The following is a 6724-nucleotide window of genomic DNA, read 5'->3' on the forward strand; positions in this document are numbered from 1 at the left end:
GCCACATGTGAAGTATGACTGTCTCAAAGTGAGAAAATTTGTCACGGAGACTAAGTTGAAACAATTTTATCATTGAGTGACCAAATTGAAACATTTTAAACAACAGTGTACAAATTGAAACACTGACTATCTTTCGATGTGTAAAAGTGGTATTAACCCATTAATTGATATATTTGTTTTCCCTATTCATTTTCATCTATGACCATACTTATATCAACTCATATTGAATTCATATTATTTTTTATTATTTCAAGCCAATTTCTCTTTAGTTTTTTTTTTTTTTCGATTTCTCCTCTCTTATATAAATTATCTCAATTTTCTAATGGTCGTATAAAATTTATACCATCGTATACAATTTTCTCGCAACTTATCTTCAATTTTCGGTGTGCTTGTCAGAAAATATAAAGTTAAAGTTAAAGACAATTTATGTTGAAAATGTGGGCTCGATAAACAGCTCAATCCAGCTAGAGGCCTGCAACGTCTTTAATCAAGTACAGGAATTTTTATAGCGTGATTAATTTATAGAGGAGAGAACAACCAGCAAAGCAAATAACGTTGTTTTCTTTTTTTTGGTATTTAAAAAAAAAAAAAAAAACGTGTTTGTTGTTGTTAATTGAATAGCCCAACAACCACCATCGTTGATGATGCACGTGTTTAACAAACAAACAAAAGGGGCTGATGACCCTCCCTCCGTTAGTTTGCATCATCAACATGTGTATCTAAGTTGAACTTCTTCCATAAGTGGTGCACATCTGTAACGGGTATGCTTCTGCCCTCAACTACGTATGCCCCCAGCGTGTGTGCACAAGGCAAGTCAAAAGTGTGGAATGTCTTGTGGCTGCAAGCAGCTAGATCAACACCTAATTTATGTGCAACAAGAACTTCAGCTTCTATCTTCACCAATGCAGCATTTGAAACTACCCCAACCAGATTCTTGTATAGGTGATTTCTAAATCTTAGTGACGCTCTCGTTAAGCTCTCCTCGAAAGATGCATTTATGTCAAGTAGCTGACCCTCTTAAAAGCGGGTGGATAGTTTCCAGAGACGTAACAAAATCATGGACAGAATTAGTCAAATGTCGCTTTAACTTTACATGACTACCTTCAACACGATTAGTGGTGTGTGTTCCCCAAATGCAAATATTGATCAATCGAAGCAGAAAGAAAGCAATCTTTATAATTCATCAACCATGACCCTGTCACATATGTCAAGGCAGATGGCCAGTCCTTGAAATTTTGAATCAGCATTATCATGTTGTTGTCATACTCCTCTGCCGTGGATGAGTGCATCAAAGTAGCCCAATGTCCCATAAATTCATCAAAATCAGCTTTCCTGTTGAAGAAACCAACACATTTGCTAAGAACATTTCCCTTAATGTGCGAACGACATAGTAAAGACTTTGCAAGGGGGAATACCTGCTTCACTGCATTCATCAGAGCAAGTTCACGATCCATTACAAACACTCCTGGAAGCTGTCCACTGTCAAACAAATCCTTCAAGCAATTCAGAGCCCATTCATAATTATCTTGTTTCTCTGCATTCATATAATAAAAAGCCAGCACAAAAGTCTTCTATGTAGATGTCACTCCAACTATCTCAAGCAACGGTAGTCTATACTTATTTGTCTTGTAAGTGCAGTCAAGCACATAGACATACAGGAATGCCTTGGCCAATTCGATTAAAGGAGAGTATGCCCAAAAAAGATCCAGCACAACATTGGTAGTAGGCTCACCGCGATGCTTCGTGACATAACCAACCTCTGTCAACATCTTAAATAGTTGTTGCATCTGTGTTCTACCACACAGTTCCTTGATCTTCAAAGTGCTTCTGACATTGTAAATTGTCCTCATTGTGGACGCATTTGTAGAGTCATTGAGCTTAATTTGATGGAGGATTTCTCTAGTGTTCACACCAGTCTCTCCACAATATCCCTCTCTTCCTCATTTAGCTACCAACAAAGCTGTGACCCACCTCTATCTTCATGAGTTCATGGTTATGATGGCCATTAGTGACATGCAATTCCTATTTCTTTGTTGTCCTATCTACCATATGTGCTTTCAACCTAAACGGGCAATTGCATTTCTTTGTCGAGAACCTCCTCTTCTATGTAACCCTCTTGCCTTTTCTAGCTGATTTCTCCCTATAATTACCACTCCGCTCACAAGCAAGAACAATCCTAGGGGTCCTATTGACATCATTCACGTTAGACCTCAATACAACCACTACAACTCCATTGGTACATCCAATGCGCCTTGCCCATTCAATCACAATGTCTTTACTATCAAACACCAAATCAGCTGTGAAAGCAAGGGCAGTGCCGTTGTTAACCTCAACTCCAACTGTTTCCCCAACCTGCGACATGAAATCGAAAAACCCTGACCCACAAATCGACAAAACCCAAACTACCGAAAAAAACACGAAAAAATCCTAGCAACTTACCATTGTGATGAGTGTTGTTCCAAGCAGTTGGATGTGCGTCGTCTTCGTCTACTCTCCTTTGTGATCTACGTAGCACGCTCAGATGACCGCAAATCACCCTCTCGTTTTCGTCATTTGAGAGGAAGGAGAAACGAATATGTTTTTCGAAGACAGTGGGAGTGAGGTGTTATGAGCTAGGTACAAAAAAAACACAAAGTCAAAGGAAGTCGGGGTGTGACTAAAGTTTTCCGTGTTTGTTAGTTTACTTAATAACTTGGCCCAAAAGAAGAAGTTGTGCTGACCAGAATGGCCCAAGTTCAGTTGCACGGATAGGTTGGATGTGCGTTGTGATCTACGTAGCACGCTCAGATGACCGCAAATCACCCTCTCGTTTTCGTCATTTGAGAGGAAGGAGAAACGAATATGTTTTTCGAAGACAGTGGGAGTGAGGTGTTATGAGCTAGGTACAAAAAAACACAAAGTCAAAGGAAGTCGGGGTGTGACTAAAGTTTTCCGTGTTTGTTAGTTTACTTAATAACTTGGCCCAAAAGAAGAAGTTGTGCTGACCAGAATGGCCCAAGTTCAGTTGCACGGATAGGTTGGATGTGCGTTGTGATCTACGTAGCACGCTCAGATGACCGCAAATCACCCTCTCGTTTTCGTCATTTGAGAGGAAGGAGAAACGAATATGTTTTTCGAAGACAGTGGGAGTGAGGTGTTATGAGCTAGGTACAAAAAAAACACAAAGTCAAAGGAAGTCGGGGTGTGACTAAAGTTTTCCGTGTTTGTCAGTTTACTTAATAACTTGGCCCAAAAGAAGAAGTTGTGCTGACCAGAATGGCCCAAGTTCAGTTGCACGGATACGTTGGATGTGCGTTGTGATCTACGTAGCACGCTTAGATGACCGCAAATCACCCTCTCGTTTTCGTCATTTGAGAGGAAGGAGAAACGAATATGTTTTTCGAAGGCAGTGGGAGTGAGGTGTTATGAGCTAGGTACAAAAAAAACACAAAGTCAAAGGAAGTCGGGGTGTGACTAAAGTTTTCCGTGTTTGTTAGTTTACTTAATAACTTGGCCCAAAAGAAGAAGTTGTGCTGACCAGAATGACCCAAGTTCAGTTGCACGGATAGGTTGGATGTGCGTTGTGATCTACGTAGCACGCTCAGATGACCGCAAATCACCCTCTCGTTTTCGTCATTTGAGAGGAAGGAGAAACGAATATGTTTTTCGAAGGCAGTGGGAGTGAGGTGTTATGAGCTAGGTACAAAAAAAACACAAAGTCAAAGGAAGTCGGGGTGTGACTAAAGTTTTCCGTGTTTGTTAGTTTACTTAATAACTTGGCCCAAAAGAAGAAGTTGTGCTGACCAGAATGACCCAAGTTCAGTTGCACGGATAGGTTGGATGTGCGTTGTGATCTACGTAGCACGCTCAGATGACCGCAAATCACCCTCTCGTTTTCGTCATTTGAGAGGAAGGAGAAACGAATATGTTTTTCGAAGACAGTGGGAGTGAGGTGTTATGAGCTAGGTACAAAAAAAACACAAAGTCAAAGGAAGTCGGGGTGTGACTAAAGTTTTCCGTGTTTGTTAGTTTACTTAATAACTTGGCCCAAAAGAAGAAGTTGTGCTGACCAGAATGGCCCAAGTTCAGTTGCACGGATAGGTTGATTTTGGTAAGAAAAAGGCCTAGTGGCCCATTACAAAAATTACGCCCAAAAGAAGTTGCGCTGATCAGGACGGGCCCATGATCAGTTGCACGGCGTAGGATGATTTTGCCATTTTGGTAAGAAAAGGCCCATGATCAGTTGTGGCCCATTACAAAAGTACCTAATTAAAAGGCCTCGCCGTCTGTGGGAATCGAACCCACGACCACATGGTTAAAAGCCATGCGCTCTACCAGCTGAGCTAAGACGGCTACGCCTTCCAGTGTTGCCTATTTAATATATTATCGTAAGTGAAATTAATTAAGTGACGTCTGACAAAAACTGATGCGTCATTTTGTGCAAAAGGTACGTGTTTGAATATTTGCAATTAAATCTCCAGTAGGAATTGCTACTCCATAATCCATATATGATAATATATATGAAGTATGAACCACCAACCGTTTGATAAACAATTTTGACAGTAGCATATATTGTGGACAATTTATGCTGGTATAAAATGGTAGCATATATTGTTGCTGAAATGTTGGTAGGTGTTTGGTTGTACTTTTGCTGGTAGCATATTGGTGTTAAAATTGTTGTGACAAATTACGTGCAGGGGTATTATGTATTTAAGTTGTAATGTATTCAAATAAATAATAAAATAAATAACAAATAATTTATAATATTGATAAAAACATTGAAATTAATTTTAAGATTTTTTTTTTGAAAATTTCTTTCACTTTATTATTCAATTCAAACTAAAAAATTTCACAATTCATTATTAAATTTAATTTTTATTAAAAATATTTAAGTATTACAAATATACATATAAATAATCTATTATTAAAAATATTTAAGTATTACAAATATACATAAATATCAGTAGCAATCGAGGGTATTTCGGTAATATAGGCATAATATTGTCTCAAAATTGTTCAAATTGGAACAATTCCAAAAAGACAATAATATTATCCAAAAAATGCCTAGGAATATGCACCCAAAAATTGCTGTTTGTTTCACAAGTAGCATATATTGTTTGGGAATTGTACTTGGGCAATATATGGGGCTAGTTTGGTAGAGCATTTGTAAAGTAGCAGATATACCAGTAGAAATGGTGGTAGCAGAAATGCTGGACAATTTTAGTAGCAGATATGCTGTTTGAATGCTGGATAGGTGTTTGGTTGAACTTTTACTGTTAACGTTTGTGTTGTGTAACATATTGAATAAATTACGTGCAGGGGTAACATACATTTTAGTTGTATAGTCGTATCCAAACATACAAATTTTATAAAATAAATAAATGTATTTAAATTAATTGAAGATAATAATAAATTATAGAATAATTAATAAATTACCAAGATAATTAAATTTAATTAATACATTATTTATTAATTAAATGAGAAGGATTTTATTAATAACACTATTCACACATACGTGGAACATATTACAGTACGAGCAAGACGGTTAGCGGAGGTGAGACTCGATTTCGTACATTTAGGTTATACAAGGGTATATGTGGTAAATCATTAATATACATGGGGCAAGATTGAAAAAAGCTAGGCAAAAAATATGAAATTGTTCTCAAATGCAGCATTTCAAAAAGTAGTTGAAATGTTGGAATAAAATGTCTCGGAATACGTGTCGTAAAATTGTTGTTTGGTAGGCTTGGAGCATTTATACTAGATACTAGTATAAATGCTGATGAAAATGCCCAACCAAACGGGCCCATTGCCTTCAAAAATTGTTTGCCAAACTGGCACATACTATTAAACACAACAATTGTTACTTTCAAATGATCAGTACCATTAATCCATTATCAAACCTTGTCGTTGTTTGTTTCAGGAAGGGAAAAATCTAACTTAGAACTTTGTGTACAGCAACTATAATGGCTCAATTTTAAGGGGGCATGCAACCCTTTTGTTGTTTTTTTTATGGGGAATGGGAATAAAATGGTTCAAATGGTGGTAATTTGTTGTCTCTAATTTTGTTGTGGACAACATGGGGCATGGGATGGTTGGCCTCCATGTTGGCTCCGACATATGGGTCCCACTTAAATTACACTCACAATTACATTAAAAATCAATACTGGCCCCACCTCTATTACACCAAAAGGTAAGCCATCAAATTTATATTATTGTACCGATATATTTTGTTGATCCAACCACATCAGCAAAACACATTCTCCAATACATTTTATTGGTCCCAATAAAACCACATAATTGTTGTTGATCAAAGTGCATAGTGCATGCAACTGTGCAAGTGCCTCGATGTTCACATCATGATTCTTGTCATGTCCATGTACAAATTCAAATTTAAAAAATAATAATATTGATTCGATATATAAACTAACAAAGACAACCCCCAACAAAGTGGCCTTTTCTTGACTCATCAAAATTTTTTTATATTCCAACAATGCCTATTTATTAGGCTCTTTTTAATTGTCCCAACTTCAAGGCATGTAACATGCAATGCTTATATGTTGGTCCAAAATGAGACCCACATCTCACACATACTCATATTTTTTTTCCTTTAAATCAATATTGGATATTACTTCTATTACACAAAAGTCAAACCAGTAAATTTACACCATTGTATCAATATATTATATTGACTTTCCCACATCAACAAAACACGTCTCCTAACTCATATTTTTGTCCCGAACGA

The 6724-nt window shown here is 37.2% G+C and overlaps 1 non-coding gene across 1 annotated transcript; it reads right to left on the minus strand.

The window, feature by feature from the left end:
- Window positions 1-4259: 4259 nt before the first annotated feature.
- Window positions 4260-4332, minus strand: TRNAK-UUU. Its single transcript has one exon. It is a non-coding gene; the product is annotated as a tRNA-Lys (tRNA).
- Window positions 4333-6724: the final 2392 nt, after the last annotated feature.

Source organism: Tripterygium wilfordii, chromosome 14 (assembly GCF_013401445.1).
Source record: "Tripterygium wilfordii isolate XIE 37 chromosome 14, ASM1340144v1, whole genome shotgun sequence".
NCBI lineage: Eukaryota > Viridiplantae > Streptophyta > Magnoliopsida > Celastrales > Celastraceae > Tripterygium > Tripterygium wilfordii.